General features: G+C 45.5%; 1 protein-coding gene across 1 annotated transcript in view; it reads right to left on the bottom strand.

The window, feature by feature from the left end:
- SMCO4 (single-pass membrane protein with coiled-coil domains 4) overlaps positions 1-22,919 on the bottom strand; it is a 71,150-nt gene that overhangs the window by 3,694 nt on the left and 44,537 nt on the right. The window contains exon 2 of the mRNA XM_003252990.2: positions 17,111-17,187. The gene's annotated coding sequence lies outside the window, so the exon portion shown is untranslated. The remainder of the gene's footprint in view (positions 1-17,110; positions 17,188-22,919) is intronic.

The raw sequence follows: 22,919 nt of genomic DNA, 5'->3' as shown, positions 1-22,919 counted from the left end.
GTGAGCTGGGGCAGCAAGGGAAAGCATCTCTGAGATAACGACTGGGGAGGGGACCCTATGGTGACAAGGGACCAGCCAGGAAAAAAGCTAGGAAGAGCACCAGGCAGAGGGCAGAGTGGCCTGAGCCAGGCAGGGCATGGGCACTGGGGAAGGGCGGGCTCAAAAAGTGCATCGAGTGCTCTGCGTGTGAGGATGCTTCTTAGACATCGTCATGGAAATAATATCAAGGAGGCAACTGGATAAATGAGTCAGGAGCTGGGTCTGGGCTGAAGATCTGTATTTGGAAGTCATCAACTATTGGATTAAGAGAGATCATGTCCAAGGCAGGCAGAGAAAGGGCCCAGGACTGAGCCCTTTCACCCTGACAGCTACAGCGCAGGAAGGGGAAGAGCGGGCAGGAAGGGGAAGAGTAAGCATGGGGTACTCAGAGAAGAGGAGTGAGGCAAAAGAGGACGTGCTGTCGTGGGGACCAAGACAGTCAAGAAGGTCAACTGTCAGAAGACAGAGGCACTTGTGCCAGAACATAAGCGAATGCACTGCTTCCTTCCTCGGGAATATTTGGCCAAGGAAAAACTGTCAGTGGCACGTGCTCAGTGCAGAGCTGGCTGACACTGCTGCAAGCCCCTCTGTCTTCTGGTAGCTTGTGATGACGGGTCTGCATGCCAGCACGCCAAACAGCACCAGGGCAGAAAACTGCTTTGAAGTTCTGTGGGAAGAATGTGTCTGGCCAAAATCGTTTTTCTTTCTTTTTCTTTAAATAATAAGAGAAACTAGAGAATGACGTTTGAGGGGTCTAATAGAATGGGAGAAAACCCTGGCACTGCAAAAAGAAGAGGTCTCTGTAGGAGCAAGACGAGAAGCCGAATGGACAGACCTGCCTTCGAGAGGCAAAGGACCCTTCGAACTCAACAAGAGGAGGGTAGGAAGATGGCACTGGGGGTGAGGGGTGGCTCCGTACTGTGAGGGTTGGGGGACTAAAGGCTTCTGTTTTTTTCAGTGAAATAGGAGAAGGTTTCAGCTTAAAGTCTGGGAAGTTGGGAGGCAGGCTCAGGGAAAGAGAAATCAAGAAGCAATCACTTTTGGAGGGTGGAAAGGCCACCACAGAGCACTGTCCATGCCTGCCTCCCTCTGGGCTGAGGACCGCCTCACCATGGCTCTGGGCCCAGGGGCTGCATCGGGTGGCCTCCTGGGCCAGGGCTGGCTCAAGTACATCTGCTAGGACCTCTGAAATGTGGGCTTGCCTAAAGGAGACGCTGGGCCAACCGGCCTCTACTTCAAGAATCTAAGAGACATGAACGGACACTGAAGTTGGACAATCACACAGATGTAGTCACCAGGGAAGCCAGGCGGGAGAGAGGCCTGGGGGTGGAGGGAGCACCCCTGAGAGGCTGCAAGAGAAGCCTCCACACTCTCCTCCTTCTAGTTGAGTCCCCTGTGAGGCCAGCTCTACACAGGTTCCTGTCCTAAGGGTACCCCGACGTGTCTCTATGTGATGAACGCCTCTTTCAACTTTGGCTGGCTCCAAGGGGTCTCTGTCCCTTACACTGGAAAGAGCTCTGCCTAAAATGACTGCTCCAGTTTCACAAGGAGGAATCCAAGGCCCTGTCACTGACACAAAAGGACTGGCAGAGTCAAAGGTCAAACCCACATCTGTGACTCTGAAGCCTGGACAGTCCCCACCTTCCTGGGTGCACCCCACTTATCTTCCCGCCCTTCACCCACTTTGTGCCCCCATCATGGTTCAGCAGCCCCTTGAAGAGAGAAATAAATGAAGCTCACACATTCAGCCTGGCTTCTGCCCAGCAAGCAGCTCAGGCAGGATGGACGCTGCAGCCTCCAGCTTCTCAAATGCCAGTGCCCCACGGCCTCTAGCTTCCCTAGCCAGGGAAAGGGAAACTTCACAAATGCCTGAGTTCTACGAATTCTAATGAAACTCCACCTGCTATGCTCCTACCCCCCACCAGCACACACCCACGGCAACCGGTCGGCATGGGGACACTCCAAATGGTCCCCAGTACGTGTGGGCAGGAGACCAGAGGCAGAGAGGAGGAAAGCAGGGACGCATTCTTCAGCACAGAACTGTTGTGATTGTTTTTTCTGTGATTATAACTTTCCCATCTTTTCCTACTTATGTATATAGATACGCATGTATGCACACATGCTAACTTCTTATATGTACTTTTCTCCGATTTGGAGATTATAATGTACACAGAGTGTTAGATCCTATTAAGGAAAGGTAGGAACGCAGGTTTGAAGTCAGGTTTGTGCCTTAGCTCTGCCCCGTCTGGTTAAACAATCTTGGACAAGGTACTAAACCTCTCATGTCCCAACTCTCCTCCTCTGTAAAAATGAGTGAGAAATCTGTTTTGCAGACATCGAAAAATTAGAAATAATGTATTATCTGAAGTATGCAGTGGATGAACAGGCCATACCAGAGGCTCAATAGATCGTACACAGTAACTTGTTGTCCAGCGAGGTCTGTCCCGTGGAGATGTATATGAATCTGGGAAACACCAGGGAATTCTACTTTTTTTTATTTTTTTGCACCATATGACCCATGGATGACAAAATCCCCCAGGTTTTCTCTTTTCCCTGAGGTACCAATTAGCTGTTGGGCAGGTCTGTTCAAAGGTTTGATGGGAGAAGGCTGGTTCAGGCTCTCAGGGGAAGGTCTAGGACAAGGAAGATCACTTTCAACTCTCATCACCCCAGACCTGCTAACCCTGTGCAGCCAATGCAGCAGCCACCGGCCACGTGTCGAACATCTACAATATGGCTGTGGTCCAAAATCAGCTGTGCTGTGGTATAAAATACACACAAGATTTTGAAGGCTTAGTACCAAAAGAAAGAATGACAAATAGCTCATTAAAAGTTATGTATGCTGATTACATGTTGAAATAATGTTTTGAATATACTGGGTTAAATAAAATCAATTATTAAAATCGATTTCACCTGTTTTCTTTTCTGTTTTCATGTGGCTACTAGAAAAGTTTTAAATTCCATGAGTAGCTGGCATTATACTTTTACCAGACAGCTTGCCCCATGCAGTCAGGGGCTCACCCTGCCCTCCTGTAAGCTTTCCACATCATAGGCTCAGCCCACAAGGCTGAGAACTCCCTAAGCCTTCACAGCCCAGCCCCATTCATTCTTTCCAGCCTCACCACACCCAAATGACCCACTATTACCATCACACCTGAGCCTCCCTGTGGACTCTCACCTCCATGCCTTTGCTGATGGAACATCTATGCTGGAATGCCCTTTTCCCTCGCACTGTCACCTGCCTGAGCAATCTCTCATCTTTGGACAACCATCACATGTGGCCTTTGCCAGCTCCTCCATGCAGAAGCAACAGCGTCCTCCTCGGTGCTATCTCAGGACTTGGTTTATACCTTTACTGCAGCACTGACTGGCAGCTACTGCCTAGCTGGCTGGGCCTCTGATGTCTCCACTTCTCAGGGACTGCAAATGTGCCTTGCTGGTAATAATATTCTCCTGGGCTGGCATGATGCCTTTTATATAACAGGTGCTCAACAAACATCTGCTGGACTGAATATCAAAGCCGGAATATTTTAAGACAAGTAGTTCATCTTAGGCAACTAACCATTGAGTTAGAATAGAAAATTCTGTAATAATAAGCTAGCTAGCTGCCATTTATAAATACTTATTTCATTCCCACCACAATCATACAAGATTGGAATTTTTACCCCCATTTAAATGATGAAACTGGGATTCAGTAAAGTACGCTATTGTCCAACATCAAAAACTGCTGGGAACAAGCACAATCTCAACTCCACTATAAAACCTGCAATAAGTACTCATTAAGTATTTAATGAATGACCAACCGAATGAGGATTTGAACTGAGACCTGATTCCAAAGCCCACCCAGTGCCTCTCAACCACCCTACAAATAAGAACAGCAGCTACTGCTTCCTGAATGCTCAATACCTATCAAGCGACTGCACTAAAGCCCTCCACAAACACGCAAGCCTCACAGCAGCCTTCATCCCTATTTTGCAGACAAGGGAACTGAGGCTTAGAGCAGGCCCCAGGTGGTTAGAAAGTCAATAGTGCAGCTGGGATTCCAATCAAGCTCTTTCTGGCTCAGAAACTGTGTTCCTCCCACTCCACGCAGCTGCTTCCAGGGAGGCCAGGCTATCCCCTACAAGGCATGTGGACCAATGGGACACAGATCAAGAGTCCAAGCCTGGTTCCTGCTCGTCAGCTCTGGAAGCTGATGACACAGGGAGGGTTGTGAGAGGAACACAAGCCTTCTTGGTGTCTCATTTGGCAGCAGGTAAAGTCTGTTGCTTACAATCAGGCTAGCCCTGATGCCTGGAAGGTGCCGCTACATGGCGGCTGGACAGTCATTCTGGGTTAAAAGATGCACCACATCCTGCTTGAGTTTTCAGTGTGGGCCAGGCTGCTCTGAAGGCCCCCAGGAAAAGTGCATCTCTCCACCCACCCCTACACTGCCCAGGGCCAACAGCATGGAGGGAGCCAAGGATGTCACAGGCTATTGAAGGGGTGCCTGCCAAGAACAGCTTGACCAGACCTGGAGTCCATGCTAAGTCCCTGTACACTAATGCCCATTACATCCCACTGTACAACCCATGTGAGAACAGTAACCAGGCCCAGACATCCAACCACTAGACTATTCTCAATGCTGTTCTCCTTTTCTAAAGTGTCAAAGCTCTCCTGTCTTCAGAAAAAACAGTTTAAGGTGCTCCCTAAGAAGTGGCTGCATGTTTCTCCCACTTCAAAATCAGGAACACAAATGAATAAACAACACGAGAAGGGTATATATGGGGAAAGCTCCACCATCTCTTCTTGTAGCTGTGTCGTTATTAAAACATGAGGCATTAGAAGGGCCAAACTGCTCTATGCTTTATGCTATAAGCCCAGGGAAGCTGCCCTGGGTTCAGGGAGACATAAATTCTGCACTTGAGAGCAGCAGCTCTGCGGTTCATCAAGTGTGCTTGCTTCGTTTTATGTCCCTGGTATTTAGCCATAATGGGCCTGTGATCACTTCACTCCAGTCTGCTGCAGAGTGGGGGTAGGGGGCAGACAGGCTGCCAGGAGAATTGTGCAAGATGGGACTCCGGACACCCGCAAAGCACCTGCTGATAACATAAGCGTCTGCCCCAGGAACATATACATAAACAAACAATGACAGCCACACAGGTGCCAGCTCCACTGCTCCCTGCTGCCAACAGGCCACAGGGGTCAGGAAAGCTCTTGACCTGAAGGCCAGTGGGTATATGGGGGGGAGGAGGGATCATAGCTACAGACAGATAAAAGATACACACACACACTTCTCACACCAAGGGCAGAAAAAAGAAGAAAATGTTATTTGGCAGCAGTGGCAGCAGCATTGGCTACTCCCAAATAAAAATCCAGAAACACAAAAGAATCTTTGAGTGGGTTGCCGAATGACAGAGACATGAAAGCTAGCATTCTCAATAAATTAGATAAGTCACATTTTTTTTGGCACACTTGGATTAATAAAGTGCTTTTCTGTGCATTATTCATTTCATCCTCAAAGTAACTGTGTTATGTATTATTGTCCTTAGTTAACAAGAAAAAGCAGCACACAGTAAGTTAAGTGCATGTCAGGGTTTCAGTCCCATCCTGGCAATTCTAGGGTCTGTGATCCTGGGCAAGTAACTTAACCTCTTAAGACCCTCAATTACTATATTGTCGAACAAAGATAAAAGTATCTATCATTCAAATATTTTTTAAGCATACCCTGTATGTCAGGGGACAATGTTGAGGATGCAGCTATGAACAAAACAAGCAAAAATGTTGCCTTCAGGTAATGAAGCTGTCTTCATTCACAGGGAATGTGGAGAGACAGACAACTAACAAATGGATAGAGCATGTGTCAGATGATGCTACGTGCTGCTGGAGGCGCAGAGGCTGTAAATTTAGAGTAACTGATCAGGGAAGGCTTCATGAGAAAGTGACACTGGACCAGAGACTTGAAGGGACCTGTGCAGGGGGAAGATCTTCCAGGCAGGGCAGGACCCGTGCACAGACCCTCAGGCAGGGCATCCCTTGCATGTCTGCGAAGCATGCAGGGGCCAGCAAGTCCAGAGGAAGCAAAGGGAGAGCTGAAGGGTCAGAGAGGGAGCAGCAGAGGTCAAAATAGGACCACAGGAGGGTGCTGCTTACATTTTAAAAGAACTCTGTGTGGACAACTGACTGCAGCCATGAAAGGGCTAAGGCAAGGAAATCAGTGAAGATGCTAATGAATTATTCAGGTAAAACCTAATGTTCCAGGATAGGGGTAGATGTGGCACAAAGTGGTCTGATACCAAGCACACTCTGAAGGCAGAGCCACACAATTTACCAAGATTGGAAATGGAGTGGGAAAAAAGAAAACAGACTGAAGGTTCTCAGGCCTGTGCAACTGGAAGAATGGTGTTGCCACTGAGGGAGGTGGGAAGTTGCAATGGGGTGTGAGGTGGGTAGGGAGAGCTGGAGTTTGACAATTTATCAGCCATCCCTAGTAGAGGCACAAAAAGGCAGCTGGAGGCATGGGCCTGCAAAGCAGGGAGAACGGGCTGGAGACAGGACCCTGGGAGCTGTGGGCCCTTAAAGCCGGGAAGTGGAGTGTGTGCAGAGTAGGGGACTGAGCCCTGGAGCAATCCAAAGTCTAGACCTGGGGGGAGTTGAAGAGGAAGCAGGAAAAGACTGAAAAGGGAGTCAAGAAGAAAACCAAGAAGAAGATGGTGGCTTGGAAGGCAAATGAAGAAGGTGTCCTGAGGAAGGGGGAGCTGGCCATCTGGTCTGGCCATATGCAGGTCCTCCATGACTTGCAGAGCAGTTTTGGTGAAGAGGGGTCAGGGGCAAGATCAGGGCAAAATCGGAGTAAGTCTGAGGGAGGGTGGCAGCAGGCAGACGGAAGAAGGTGAGGGCAACTCTTCTCCAGACTGCAGTAAACAAGAGCACAGGGAAGACTCGGAGGCAGCGCTGGCCTGAAATCCTAGTTCCGCCGTTTATAGGCCCTGCAACCTCAGGCAGGTTACTTAATCTTTCTGTGCCTCAGATGTCTCACCTGAAAAATGGGGCTAATAATTGGACCTAGAAAACTGATATACAATAGTGACTGGTACATAGTAGGTATAATATAAGCATTAGCTGTCATCATCATCATAAGGAATAATGACAAAATAATTATGTATGAAAAATAATTCCTGGAAGAAGAGCATCTGCTTAGGAGGCAGGGAGAGGAGGGAGATGTTGGAGTCTGAAGAGAGAGAAGCCACGAACAGCTATCCAGGAGGCGATGACTGAATGGGAGGAGTGGCGTGACCTGCCACCAGCTGGGGGCCCACTGCAGTTGGGGGCCACACAGCTTGAAGCAGGAAGTTCAGGGTGGCACCAAGAGCACAGGTGTAGGCATAGAAAAAGTAGGAGGTTCAATTTAACCAGGGATGGGGTTTCATCAGGCCAGTATGACAAAGTAAGAGAAAGACAATGTGAGGATGAAATGAGATTACAAAAGAAAAGTCCCTGGCATAGGCCCTGAACCTGAAATCCGACCGTTGTTTAAAGAGCTTAAGTCATGTGTCCAAGGAGCCCCTTCTCTCCACAGCTGTCCCTCACCTGTCCCCCCACACCTCTCCCCCTCCATCCCCAATGCAGAGTTCAGGACCAGAAAACAATGCTAGACTCTCAGCTCTGCTCTTTCAACTAAACCACATCCCTCCCTTTCCAGTTGGAGGTATTGTCACATCCCTCACACCAAGTTGTGATAAGGTGCCTCTCTTGTTCGTGAGAATACTTTCAGACTCAGGGCAGTCTAGAGACCAAAGCAGCCCATGTAAGTGCAGGCTTGTCCTCAAAAGCTCCTTCCCAGAGCCAGCAGCAAAGGAGGCTCCTCCTGCCTTGAGGAAAGGCTGCCTTTTAAGGACAGGACCTAAGATTGCACGAAATCCTAGAGGATTTGCTCACAACCAAATTCTCTCACTGAAGCCGGAGTAAGGAAAAAGGAGGAAGCGGAGCTTTTGAACAGATCTTGTTATTTAACCCTGGCCAGCCAGGAAATGCTCTTCTTTACAGAGCAATCAGAGTTAAATTAATAGCCATCAGCAACCTGAAACACAGCTACTATGTCTTTAACTAGTTGACCTGAAGCAAATTCAACCATTAAAAGGATAAAGATGATAACTAAGTAAAAATGAAGTAACTTGAAATTCCTGTAAGAGGGTCCAAAACAATGGCTTTTGAAATGCTTATGATGTGCAGAAAGAATACAACAGCAGCACATGCAACACAAACTGAAATCAGAGTTTTAGAAAGTATGTATGTTTATATACTCTGATATTTCATTTCATTAAAAAAATGCTGGTTGCGATCCACAAAAGAGATTTCACAATCAATCAATGAGTTGAGACCTGTAGCTTAAGTCCACTGGACTAAGCCGACCTACCAGTCAAGGCTGCCTCCCGCAGACTTCATGTATTTAATGGTTAAATCACAATGGTTAAATGGCTCAGGTGAGGTTGTGGAAACACTAGCTCCAGAGGTCTGTATATTAAAAGGGCATAAATTACAGGTTGAAGAAGTGCTAGATTTAGCTGCGGCTCTAAAAGACAGAACTTAAACCAATGTGTAGAAATTATGGGGAGCCAGACTGAACTGCCTTTGGGGCAGGGAATGCTCTTTCTTCCTGCTTGGAGAAACCAAGCAGGGTCTGAAAGATGAATAGGATGCTGAAGAAGGGACTTCAGAAATCATATCAAAGAGATGGACCCAACAGTTACTGAAGTCTCTTTCCATTCTGACAGTCTTCTCTACCTTGATGAATAGGTGGTTATAAGAATGAAATGCAAGCAATGTGTGTGAAAATGCTCAAATTACAAGCTCCTCTATATACCGTCATTCCTTAGATGGCAGTTCTTTATCCAAACCTGTAGGTTCCCTCAACTTCATTTGCTATTCAATTAGGTACTTTAAAACAGCAGGTACTAAAAGTAAGCATGGCTAATTCATCACTTCCTTAATGGCAGCTCAACTCCAAGGCAAGGCTAGGGAAGAATTCCTGAGAAAGCATGCAAGCCATCCAATGGTGTGCACTGGGTTTTGTTAAGACAGTGCTTCTCCTAACTTGCCCATCTGAAATATGCAGAAGTAAATGAATGCCCATCCCTGGAGGCCATGTTAGGGCACGGCCAGGGTAAGAATAGAATTTTATTTGGCTCCTCTGTTATCTTAAAACATAAAGTGATCACATGTAACATCCGCCTTGTTGTTTACTTACAACGTGCACACACTGTGATAAAGCCTTCCGTGGCTCTCACTGATCCCTGACATCCCCATGCTGTTGGCTCTACTGCATCACAGGCTCCCACCTTAGAAGTGAGAAATGAGTTTTGAGATTATGTAACTTGCTCAAGACCACTAGGCAAGTAAGGGGTGAGACAGAGTCAAACCTAGGCAGTCCGGTTCCACAGCCTGCTCTTAACTACTAAGCGATATTGAATTCTCCTTTAACAAATATCAGTATTGGTTGCAAAATTTTAAAATGTTATTTCTCCCAAATCTTTGGGTTAAATGTGACCCTTGAGGAAGATGACCACACTGACCCTGATCCTTGGCCTCCATGCTGGCATGCTGGTGCACTGAAGCTAGAGAAACACAACTTTGCCAGAACTTGCCAGCCTGTCCCCATGTTTTTATGGCCAAGTGTGGGCTAACAGCCCCTTCTCTCCTAGACACATAACACAGCCCTCATGTTCTTTTAGGCATGAACTTCATCAAAGACCAAGATGCACAAGCACCAGTTGTTTATAACATCTTTAAAATGAAAAATTCACCTCTCAGCTAAATTACAGTAAGTTAATTACAGAGCCTGGGCTGATGGCAGACAAACGGAAAGAATGAGGGACTAACTGAATTTATCAAACAGGAACAAGAGCACACACCAAAGGTAGTGCATCCGGGCCTTCCCCCAATAAAGAAGCTGAGGACTAGCACCAGAGACAGGCGAGAAAGCTCCAGCATCCGTTCATTTATCCAGCTAACAGTTGCTGAGCACCAGTGTTGGCAACTAACCATGCACAGATTCATTCACTCACTCACCAATTCATTCTTTCAAACACTTCCTGAGCACCTACCACCTGCCACATGCTGACTAACTGTTGTGAATATACAAACTGATTGACCGGTCCATCTGATCATTCATTGATTCACCAAATACAAGGCAGACTCGATGCGCTGGGTAATGTCCTGGTGACAGGACAGAATAATGAAAACAAAGGTCCTGGTCTCATGGAACTCACATTCCAATTGAGGGAGATAAAAAATAAACAAATAAAAGTGTAATATGTCAAGGAACAAAGTGCTATGAAGAAAGACAAAAGAGTGTAAGGTGACAGGGTGGGGGACGTGATTTAACACAGAGCATTACAAGGGACTGCCTCTCTGACTGGAGAGCAGGGGCCTGCAGCAAAGGCTGGAGCAAGCCCCAAGGAGACCTCAAAGAAAAGGGTGACAGGGAAGGGCATGGAGGGTAAAGGCCACAAGGCAGGAGCAGCCTGAAGGTTTTAAGGGGTAGCAAGGGGCCAGGGCGACCAGAGCAGAACGAGTTGATGAACGATGAGCAAGGGACTAGCCAAGGAGCTGAGACGGCCGGTCCAAAAGGGATTCTGCAAACACACTGTGCACGTCTCAATGCTTACCATGTGTGCTTCACTGCAGACCTTTGATTCCTGACAAAATTCAAATATTTTGCAAAAGAAAGGCAGTAAGCTAAGCTGCTATCAAATATTTACATAGTGGTGTGTCAATGTTCTCCAGAGTCTCCTGGGAGTCTATTTTAGGGTAGGAGAAAGGGAATGACCCCATCAGAAAATGAACTTGAGCTGCTGAAGTTGCATTAGTCACTATCAAAGTGATAAATATTTGATCTTTAATTTAAATGTCCTCCTTTTTGCTGAACCTTAAGCTGACTTACCAGTCAATGAGAATGGTTTCGGCAATGGCACAGAACAAGAAGGCTTTTGAACACTGAAGACAAGGTTTATTGATCTTGCCATTGGCCCAACTGCAAACTGCACAGAAGCCTCCAGGTCAGCAAGTGTCAGACCAGCTCCAGTCTTAGGTCCACTCAGGCCACTGTGGGTCCACTGTTAACTAAGGCAGGCCTGGGCACCAGAACAGAGGAGAGCTCTCCCAGTCACCTTCTACTCCACCTTCCCCACCCTGCCCCCACCTGCTCCTGGTTAATAGCTTACCAAGGGCTGCTCATTCTCCTCTGTGTTGACTCTAGAATCTGTATCACACCCCACCCCCAAATAAAATAGAAGCTGCAGACACTGCACGCACACCCATGCCTGTATGTTCTCCCTGCCATCACCGAGTCCTCAGCATCTCCACCCAGATGCCTCCCTTCCTCCATCCTCCTGATTCCTCAATTTCCAGGGAATGATTTCACAGAAACCCATGTCTGATCTTAGTCATCTAACTAGAATGTGTTCATGGGTTCCCCACTGTCAACAAAACAGGGTGCAGATAGGACCTGGCTTTCAACACCTCTATGCTGAGCCCAACCCTGACCTCTGACATTGCATCATGCACGGCTGTTCTGTCTGCACATAGTGGGAGAACAAGCCACACTCTTGCCCACTTCCAAGCCTCCTCATCTTGGCCTGCTTTACGTACTTGCTGGATGATACAAGACTGTCCCTCTCGCCAATGCTGCCCAAGCCAGAAGTTTGGGGATCTCTTAGACACCACCCCTCTCTGTCATTCCCTACATCAGATTGTTCTCCCTTATCCTAAACATCTCTCAAACATACCCCTCTCTCCTTCCCCACAGCCCTCATCTTTGTTGATGAGGAAATTGTGATAGCCTCCTCCACTGTTTCTCTGCCTTCACCTTACTGCTTTCTCAAGCCTTAAGTAATGCAAACACTCCTGAGTCCTTTCGAAACCACATGGAGGCAAGGCAAGGGATGCCACCCTTGCTCATCGCACGTATTTTCCCCTTAGCAGGAAAAAATAACATGGTAATAACACTGAAGAATCACCAGAGACGCAAATGTGGGAGACAGAGACATCTTTTGCAAGGGGATATAGATGATGCATCTAAACTTCATACCTGTCTTAAAGTCTAGTTATCCTAAACTTTGAAGCCAAAACACATTCCTAGCATAAATATGCATCACTTCATAGTGCAGGGTTAACAACCAACTAAATCATGTTAACCAAATAATAAGAAAGCCAAGTTAACAGTATAATTAGACCTCTAGATTCCCAGCAACTTTTAGTTGCTGTCAGAAATTCAAGACCTCACTGACGCTGCACTGTCAGAGTGCCATTTCCAAACCAGCAGGAATCCAACTGCCTGTGTCCATGCTCAGCAGGCACCTGGAATGCACCACTGCTGAGCATGGCAACCCAGGGGAGTACGATCATCCAGAAACTCCAGCAGGGTACTAACTTAACACCAATCACATGTCACTTAGCAACGTCCAGCCTACAGTCACACCTAAAATGTGCAAGTCTGTGGAATTTTAAGTCTCACACCCATTAGAACTAATAAAAGGACTTGCATATCTGAATCAGATCACTGACTTTCAGGAGAAGTCTTAGTACAGACCATGCCTACAGAATCCCTATTGTAAAAGACAAACCTGATCCAGTAACTCTCTAGTATTTAATTCTACAGTGGCATTCCACTGCCTTTAGAATAAAATCCAAATCCCTTGCTTAACCTGGTCCCCAAGGAAGGACCTGCATGATATGGCTCCTGCCCACCTTTTGCACTCAACTCCCACCCCACCATGCCCTCCATCACAGCAGCGACCCTCCTTGGGGTTCTCTGGCATGCCACGCCCTTGCTGACCTCCCAGGCCTTTATCCATGCAACTGTCTGAAATGCCCTTTGCACCCCTGTTCTCCCAAGCATTCCTTCTGCTTGGCAAAAAAGTAATAAGCACTTGGTATTTGGCATCTCTTTTAAGACCCATCTCAAGGGTCACATGACTTTCCACTCCCCAGGGTGAGTGAGGGGCCATCTCTGTGTTCCCATGACTCTGGGTAATAAACTCTATCACACGCTCATCACACTATTAAAATCACCTTTGCTGGTATTCCCATTACAATTTTTGCTGTAACTCATCAGGCCACAGTGTACCAAACATCCAGCTGGAGTTTCAGTATTACCATTAATTACCTTGGGGAAGGCTGAGAATGTAGAGTATCATGCCTAAGATGAAACTCAGGTACGTGCTTTTCAGATGTGTGCACGGCAGCACACGCACACACACACACAGGAGTAAAGCTCGAGACTAAGGAAAACAAATCGGCTTCAAGATAGGAGAAACCTATTTAAAAAGGAAAGCTGTATGCTAATATTTAGCTTTCTTTTTCCCTTGTATAATAGAATGCCAGTCTTTTCTTGTACCAACCTAGAACCAAGTTTCATTCAAGATTTCCTGAGCTAAAATGCTGTTGCACATTTTTATGTCAAAATATGTGGGTGGGGGGTGGGGAAGTTGCTTGGGGAGTAGCAAGGAGTATGCAATTTCAGTTGATTACTTATTGGCTATTAACTTATTAAGGTTCCAAATGAAATAGTGGTCCACTTCTGTGTTCTAGGAGTTGTTATTCTGGTGTTTGGAGGAACAAATCACTCCTTGTTCCATTTCCCAGAACACAATATTCATTCTAAGTACACCTTTGAGAGCCTGAGTTATTTTATTGAGTTTGGAAAACTGAAGTCACTGCAATCTTCCAAGGAAGTCAAGAGTGAAGGCGAGAATGTCTCACAAGCTACAACAACATGGTGCCAACAATGCTGTGCCTCTGTAGCCAGGCCTGGGGCCCAGACAGTGCAGTCCACTCCATGGGCTGCACTGGGCTTATGTGTTTCATCAAGTGCAGGATGAGGTCACCAACAGGTTTCAAGCAAGGGAATGAAATGATTTGACAAGAATTTTTAAAGATTGCTCTGGGTCCAAAGTGATGAGAGGAATAGAAGAAAAGGGGAAGCAGGCAGGGCAGCCAGTTAAAAGGCTTTAGCAGTTACCTGGCAAAGGATGATGTTGGCTTGGACTTGGGGGCGGATACAGGAAGGCCATGGATGAACTCAAGATCTACTTTAGGAGAGGCATCATTAGGATTTGGTGATTTGGAGGAAGAAAAAGATGAGTATTAACAAATGAAGTCCCAGTTTCTGGCTTGACAAAGTGAGTTAACAACTACGTACCTTAATAAGATGGGGGAAGGGAGGAGGCCTAGAAAGGGACTATGGTAGAAGTAGACCAAGAGTTAAAATCTGGACACAGTAAGCTTGAGGTGCCCATGAGATACCAAGTTTGCTAACTGCCATAAAGGGTGTAAGAATGCTATAGAACACAGAGGAGTCCTGGGGCCAGCCTCAGAGGTGACCCCTGTCCATCCTCTCATGGTGTCGGAGGTCCTGCCACTGTGCCAATTCAAGGTGGGCACAAGCACTGAGAAGCACCTGGAACCCCACTCAGCCAGGACACACGAGGGTAGCCTCTAAGAGGATCCTCACTAATGCAGATCCAGCTTTGGGGTTAAGAAAACAATAACCTTAACAGTAAAATGGTGCTTGCATCATGCCACAACTAAAAGCAAAATGTGAAGCCTGTTTCCTTCTATTACAAGCATCACAATAGGCTTGCAGATTTCTCGATACTGATGTTTCAGAGTCCCAGTAAAAGGGTGTTGGTATCTGGTCTTGGGCCCCAACGCTTACACTATGGGGAGTAACCTGTTTGGGGGATTACAGGTTAGAGTTTCCCATAGGAAAATGTTAATCTAAGGGAGTATCAGAGGAAGGTCTCTCAACATAAAAAGACCAGAGACAGTGGCCTGTTTTAGGAAAACAACAATTCACTGAAATCATATCCTGCTCTTAAGTTAATAGCCCCCTTCTAGAATAGAAGCTGGTTTTTTATTATGATGGCTCTATTTTCCCATTTCCTCATCAAAGGACAAATCAAAATGTCACTTGACAATCCACTCTTTCATTAAAAGTTGAGCAATTTTTAAAAAATCAGTTAACTAAACAATTCCACATGGCACTGTGCTCCACCGCCTTGATTGATAGAAACCATTTGCAATGATTTAAAAGAGAAGGAAGCGAAAGAACATCATCAGATACAGCTGAATTAAGCTGATCAAACCCGTTAGTGTCTTCCAGTTTATCAGAGTAAGACAATGCAGCATTCATGTAAACTAATTAAATTTCTTGTATTTAAATTAGCCTTAACAAAAACAAAACTTTCAAGACTGACTGGAAGGTCTCAGGAGGAACATACCTGCTTTTTCAAGAAAGCTGCCTGGCTGAGGGTGGAGGGAGTACCAGGGTCAGACTCTCAATAGAAGGTCAAGACTCCTCTCCCTCAAAGGAACACTGAGGGTAGGGAAGAGAGGGAAGAGACGGTTCTGTGACACTGTTAGTTTGCCATGGCTTCCAAAGGGAGGGACCAAGATCAGATGCGGGGCGGCGGGGGAACTGAACCCCATTCACATCGGTTCATGATGTTATGCAAGACATTGAACTTCTGAGCTTATTTCCCAACTTTGAAAATGAGAAGTTACCACTTGCCTCTGCCTGCTTCCCAGGATCGGTGGGAGAAGAAAATCTGCCAATGTGTGTCAAAGCACCTTGCAAAAGAGAAAGCACTCTACAAATGTGAGAGACAATTGCTGGTTACTGTTAGGCAGAAAGGGCTGAGTCAAGTCTTCCAAGATGATGGTGACCAACTAAACTGATTTTCTTTTTTTTGAGAACTGTCAATTGATGATTTATTTTGTATAAAAGTTACATTGAACGAAGAGGTTGAAAAGTCAAGTATACTTGATTTGCACACACTTGCGAAGTCTCACAGGATTCAACCACTTGGATAATTTTTTAATTGATAACAGGATATACATATTAAAAGCCTCACACTGAAGCCCAATACACATGTCAAACCCAGACAACAATGTGCAAATGAATATGCAAAACAATCTCTAGAAATTTGTATCTCTGGGAACACCCACAATCTATGCTTTGTCCCTCTGGCTATGATGTATAAACTCATAAAATTAATGAGAAACTTTTCTGGGATCTTCAGCAGTTACGGTAAACAGTTTGAGTAAAGGAACCTGCCGACTTGTTCACTTAAAGGACAAAGGTTGGGGGCAGGGAGGTGGGTTAAGACACAAAGTCACTGAGTGAAGCAGTTGAGAGCAAGGCACAGATGGAGAAGGTGATCCACCTGCGCAGCAGATAGGAGGGGCCACAACCACAGCAAGACCTAAACCCCCCCGACACACAACCCCCACTCACACCCGCCACAAGAGGCTGAAGGGGGCTGGGGAGCCGTGCTCCGGAGACCACTGGCATCCAGCTCTGCCTGTCACCTCCCTCCCCGCTTCTGGATTCCTGCTCTTAACATGGGCCCAAAATCAAATGTGAAAAAAAAGAATCAGATACAAAAGCTTTGCTATTAGCTTCATTTCACCAATAGCCAAAGGACACCTGGAGAAAATCAGGAATTTCGGATGAATGCTCAAAGATCATAATGTATTTAAGAATGATTTCTAGTACAGGCCCAGTAAGGGAGGCGTGGTGGGGGTACGACACGGGTCCACACAGGAGCAGGCCTCTTGCAGGGAGGCTCCTTCATGAGTCATTCGAGAAACATTTATGGAGTACCGACTGTGTCCCAGGCACAATTCAGATGCGCCCTCAAGGAGCTTACTGGGGAAAACACAAAAACAGGCAACGAGAATAAAGTGTGGAAGTAAGTACTATGATGGGGGTTATGTCACAGACCTCTACCCGACCGGCCAAGAAAGGAAGGGTGAGACCATCAGGGGAAGGGCGAATGAGAACACAAATGTCACAGGAAGGAGAAAGTGTCGTGGGGGTTCAACAGCAAGAGAAATCACCCCCAGCCTGGAGGAGATCCTCCACAAAGGACAAAGGTGGCATTTGATAAAATCTTGAGGGATGAAGAGGAACTTGGCCAGGCAGAGAGAAGGGGTAAAATATTACACACAAAACTGGGCATATGGGAGGAATGACAGGGACAGTAACCTCTCCCCAGACAATGAGTTTCCCTTATAAAATAATGTTTACCTTTTCTTCAACTTCAAGAATCGTTGATTGAATAATTTCAGCAAACTGATTTCCAGTACAGGTGACTTGAGTTATTCCTGTTGAGAAATTAGAAGAAAGGGTATAATAGGTGCTGGGGAGGTATCCCTCCACAGACTCCTTTTTTGGGACCCCCTCAGCCCATGCTGAGAGGGCAGTCACACGGTTCCCCTCTCCCAACTGGCTTAGGGATAGACACTTGTCACCACTCTGCTCCAGAAGGGCAAGCAGACAGATACACTGGCACATGTGTGCATGTGCATGATGGACAGGACCACGCAGCCCCTGTGTGGAGTTAGAGGGGCCTTCCCACTCCTGTGCCCAGCAGGCAGTCAAGCTTTGCTTCCTGTATTTCTGGGATTTCTACAACAAACTCGCTGCTAACTTAAGCTGCCATGAGAGCATGGCTGTTCCCTGCAATCAAAAATCACTGATTTAAAAATGAAGGATACAGGTTTGGGGCTAGAAAAAGAAACGAACGTGGAAGGTGAAGGAACACAGGCTTTTAAACCAAAGCCTTGGGAAAAATAAAAGATGATGAGAAAGTGACCCAGGTATCCGAACTACTGTCCCATAACATCAGAGGCGAAAGAGAGATGTGTGAGAGCCACAAACGACAGCCAACAAATTAACTCAAAACCTCAGTGGCATTAAATATTAAGTTGGAGGCCCAAATACTGGGGGAAAGGAGATTTAGTATGGGTATTACCCACAAAGCAAAATAAATAAGAGTTCCATTGAAAGTAAAAAGGTGGGAGACTCCAAAAAGTGTCCATAACAAACAAGACATAATTGAGTAATGGCACAATGCCTATCATTACTAAAATACGTAAAGATAAATCTTGGTTTACTGTGATTCTTGTTTTGTTTCAAACCAACATTTTATTTCAAGGTATGGTGGGTCAGCAATCAGTGCTGAGTTTCAGCTGGGCTTTTTCTTCTGGTCTTGCCTGGCTTATGTATGTGGCTATAGGCATCTGGTTGCTCCACTGGGCCAGATGGTCTCAGATGACTTTGTTCATGTTAGTGCTTGGTACTGGCTGCTGTGCTGCCTTTATATTCTCTTGCAGTAAATGTAAACAGTTGTTTTTTTATGCCCCCAAGAGCTTCACAGATGTATGCCCAACCTCTATCCTCGCCGTATTTTTCCATTAGTTCCTGAGTTGGGCAATCACGAACTTACCTACTGTAGGGATTTAAGAACCTAATGTCTTGTAGCCTTTTCTACTACGGAGCACTGATTTTGGTGAAGTCCAGAGATTAAGGTATGTAAAAGGGAGGGATGGGACACAGAACTGGAAAGGGGAAGGGAGTTGGTTATTCAGGAGTCATGAATGCCAAGTAAAGGAGTTTGGACTTTATCAAAGCAGCATGTAGTCTAGTCCCCATTCTCTAAGAGATAATTGCCATTCTGAAAATATGGAAAGTTAAAATTGGGCTCCAGAGGAAAAATATGACCTGAGTTAGAGGGTCTATAAAGACTGAAGGAGTTAGCTGGAAATTAAGTCATCAGCAAGCCGTGACCTCTACCCTTGACAGGGTTCTTTGTCTGCTGCTGTTGGCTCAGTAGCTGCAGCAAAGGCTCTACCAGTTTGCCCTAGTTTCTAGGCCTTCTGAGCAGCTTGTCGCTCTAGGGGCTCACTGGAGCATCAGCTTTCACCTAACAAGGTACAGAACAGCGACAGGGACACCAGCGGGCCCCCGAAGGGCAACTCTGCTATCTGCTCTCCCCAGATCTGGCCCTGTCTAAATATTCCAAGGAGCAAAGGCACCTGCTGCTCGTCCCAGACCTACAGCACTTCCTCTCACTGGGCCTCAGTTTCTTCATTCATAAAATGATGGAGACTAGATCAGTGGTACTCAACAGGAGTTCTGCAAACCAGTGCCAACTCTGCTGCTGGGTCATGAACAGATAAATACAGAAATTGGGAGTAAGCGCTCAGAAGCTTTTCTAGCAATATAATACTGCGACAGAGCCAAGCACATAAACAGCGGAAGTGTCTTGGACAGGGCACAGACTAGTATATGAGTTTCCTGAGGCTGCCATAATTATCACTGGATGGCTTAAAACAAGAAATGTATTAGTTCTGAAGGTCAGAAGTCTGAAATGAAGGAACAGGCAATGCCATGCTCCCTCTGGAAGCCGTAGGGGAGAACTCGTTCGTCACCGCTTCCAGCTTCTGGTGGCTTGGCATTCCCTGGCTTGTGGCCACATCATTCCTACCTCTGCCTCCATCTTGACAGATGCCTTCTCCTCTTGGCACACTGCCTTCTCTTCTGTGTCAAATCTCCCTCTGCTTCTCTCTTATAAGAATATCTGTGATGGCACTTAGGGCCTACCAAATAATCCAGGATTATCTCATCTCAAGATCCTTACTTAGTCACATCTGCAAAGCCCCTTTTTCCAATTAAGGTAACATTTATAGGTTCCATCGATGTTCCAATCTAAGCACATCTTTGGGGCCACCATTTAGCCAACTACAGTGGGTTTGGGTATTGTTGAATTTGTGCATGACCTGCTGCACATGTTGTATACTGTACCTTTCCACTGGGGAAACACAGCCACCCTGTTTCTAAATAGCCTGAACAGCAATGGACCAGACGACGTCAAATGTAGCAGGTTCTCTTGAGCACACACACTCGGAACCCCTGCTATGCCTCTCTATGGCCCAGAGGCCTGGGCTGCACAGGACCAGACTGCAATGGGCACCACCAAGAAAGGAGAGCAGGCTAGCAGGTGACCCGGGGGGCAAAGTGCAGATGCAAACTGTTCCCTTAGCCTTTCCCACGGCTGATCTCCCACATAATCTAGCAGGCAATGCAGGAGCTACCCCTTCCCCACCCCATACTCCTGTCCCTCACATGGCCTTAGTTGTAAAGTGATTACATTAATCTGTTTTCTGTTCAAATGTACCTCCCTCATCCCATCAAATGCTCAGTTTTAAATGTCCACATTTGAGAACAGAAGCAAAACTATGCTATTGAAGTCCCTGTAAACCTAGCATTACCCTGCTACTAACAACCTTTCCCCCAACAGCCCTCCCCCTAACCTCAAAAACACCAGCAAGTTTCCAGGCTTCATAACAGAATGAAGAAGGCACTTGGGTGACTTCACAAAGCAAGGATTTCATTTTGTGTTAGAGGTTTTCTTGCATGGTCAGAATACTCCTCACTGAATGAAACACAAAGTGTAGGGTCCCTATGCTGTACATTTCAGGCTTAAAGGGCAGACTATGTCAAAGGACCTCAGAGTATTGAAAATGGTAACATGCGATAACAGGTATGGCCATGGTAAAACAGGTACTCTCATCATTCAACTTTCTGGAAAGCAATTTAACAAATTCTCATTAAGTGGCTTAAAACTATACACACCCTTTGACATTGTAATTCCATTTCCAGAACTCTACACTAAGGAATAAAGTGGAACAAAACTTAATGCTACATGGCAACATCATACCTGAGATAAAAAATGAAAAAGAAACTTATCCAACAAAAGGATATAATTAGACAAATTATGGTAGATTCATTTAAAAACTCTTACGCAGCCATTAAAAATGACATCTAACAAAGAATTGTTAATAAAAATAACAACTACAATAATAACAGCTACTCCTTACACAGGCCAGCCACTAATCTGAGCTTTTTAGGTGTTCTGTATATGTTAATCTTTGTAATTTGTATACCAACTCAAGGAGGCAGGTACCATTATTCCCATTTTACAGATCGGAAAGAAGAGGTACTGAGAGTTAAGGCACTTGCTTAAGATTAGATCCCCTACAGTCTGGCTCCAGAGTCCATTGTCTAGAACCCTGCAGAAGGCTGAATAATGGCCCCAGAGAGGTCAGGTCCTGTATCAGTCCATTTTCACGCTGCTGATAAAGACATACCCGAGACTGGGTAATTTATAAAGAAAAAGAGGTTTAATGGACTCATAGTTCCATTGTGAGGCCTCCCCAACCATGGTGAAAGGCAAAAGGCGTGTCTTACATAGTGGCAGACAAGAGATAAGGAGAACCAAGAGAAAGGGGTTTCCCTTATAAAACTATCAGATCTTGTGAGACTTATTTATTACCACAAGAACAGTATGGGGAAAACTGCCCCCATGATTCAATTATCTCCCAACAGTTCCCTCCCACAAACATGGGAATTATGGGAGCTACAATTCAAGACGAGATTTGGGTGGTGACACAACCAAACCATATCAGGTCCCAACCCTGAAACCTGGAAATGTTATCTTATGTGGAAAAATGGTCTTTGTAGACGTGATTAAGTCAAGAATTGTGAGATAAAGCTGTATTCTTGATTATCTGGATTGGATCTAAATTCACATGCCCTTATAAGAAAGGTACATTACACACACACAAACACACAGACACACACTGTGAAAACTGAGGCAGATATACGAATGACAAGACCACATGCCAAGGAATGCCGGCAGCACCAGAGGCTGGGAGAGCAAGGAGTGGAATGGATTCTCCCCTACAGTCTGCGCACATGGAGCACGGTCCTGCCCATACCTTGATTTCAGACTTGTGGCCTCCAAAACTATGAGACTATATTTGTTATTTTAAGCCACTCAGTTTGTGGAAATGTATTATAGCAGCAACAAGAAACTAATACAAGTCCATGTTGCTCTCAACACCAAAAAAAGTATTCATATGTTAAATGGAGTAAGAAGAAACCAAAATGTATACACAATGATCTTAATTATGCATATAAAAATACATGCAAATAAAACAAAATGTTTATAGTGATTATCTCTGAAGAAGGATTATGGGTAATTTTCAGCATTATGCCTTCTGCTATTTACCCAAATTTCTACAATTAGTCTGAATTATTTTTACAAAGAAAAAGTTATTTTAAAAGTAGGAATCCATGATATTGCTGTAACTCCAACTTAATCAAAGAAGATTAGAAATCAAGAGGTCCAAAACTCCATGGGAATTTCCCTAATTCAATCTCAGAGCCAACACCAAAAAATTTAGCAACCTGGATACATGCCATTCCCTAAACGACTCCACTCAACCCTTGGTCTCTTGAAAGCCTGTTGGTTTTCAGACTCTGGCAGGAACATGATGTGGCTGAAGAAGTTTCAGGCTTCTTTGAAGAGGATAACCTGAAAAGGTAAATATTTTCCTGCTTATCTACCCATACAAGAGAGGGAATGAGAGATTTTTATGCATTCCCAGAGCTCATCCAGCCCAAAGCCTGTGGCCACATGCCAAAACCAAAAGCACCAGTTAATAAACATGTAAATGTTTGATTTCTCTGTAGGTGACTTCACAGAATGAAACATCAAATCAAACACTGACCTAATCTTCTTACAAAAGTCCTGACTCCAAGGCTATTCTGTCGCAAAACCCTCCTGCTATCATCTGCCCAGGCAGCCACCAGACCACAGGCCAATTTTACTGTATCAACATCATGTCCTTTGATTAAATATATTCATACAAATAGTATATTAACATTTTCCCCAATGTGTGGGCAGTACTGGATCAAAACAGAAAGATGCATGGTGGGGAAGGGAAGAGTCACTGGATCCCTCCAAAATGTGGCCAGGTCAGAGCACGGGGGTGCAGGAAATGCATGTGAAATGATTTTATTCAGTCTCCCTGTACAGCACAGTGAGTTAGGGCAGTGGGTGAGGAAACCACAGTGTAGGGTTTGTCCTTCAGTCTAGGTTTTTCTAAGTATGTTTATGCATTCTTCATGCAGTCTATCAATATGTAGAAGTACCTATTAAACATGAGGCACTAAGAGAAAGTTGTTTCATGCTGAAACAGATGTCTTC

Source organism: Nomascus leucogenys, chromosome 15 (genome assembly GCF_006542625.1).
Source record: "Nomascus leucogenys isolate Asia chromosome 15, Asia_NLE_v1, whole genome shotgun sequence".
Classification (NCBI taxonomy): Eukaryota; Metazoa; Chordata; class Mammalia; order Primates; family Hylobatidae; genus Nomascus; species Nomascus leucogenys.
The sequence above is the reverse complement of the archived record's forward strand: the minus strand, read 5'-3'. Positions and strand labels throughout refer to the sequence as shown.